The sequence below is a fragment of the Penaeus monodon genome, chromosome 29 (assembly GCF_015228065.2).
Source record: "Penaeus monodon isolate SGIC_2016 chromosome 29, NSTDA_Pmon_1, whole genome shotgun sequence".
Lineage (NCBI taxonomy): Eukaryota > Metazoa > Arthropoda > Malacostraca > Decapoda > Penaeidae > Penaeus > Penaeus monodon.
In genome coordinates this window covers 34,304,666-34,304,930 of record NC_051414.1, presented here as the reverse complement: position 1 = coordinate 34,304,930, position 265 = coordinate 34,304,666, and positions in this window count along the sequence as shown.

Here is a 265-nt window from a genome sequence, read left to right as displayed (position 1 = left end):
ATGTATTAAATGCAGTAAGAACGAAAAAACAAATATATAAACAACTGAGGTATCCAAAAAATCACGGTTTGCGCTTCGCTTTTGTTTCTCCGAGAGCAGACGACATTTTCCGTTCTGTCGAGCGAGCTATTTCTAAGGAAAATCAAAGAAAAAAGGCCAGACTCATAATCAGACAAATTCCAAAAGAATTAATTATTTTAAAGTTTATATTAAACAGTATTAATTTCTATTTCTTTGATGATATGATGACTTATGCTTATGATTG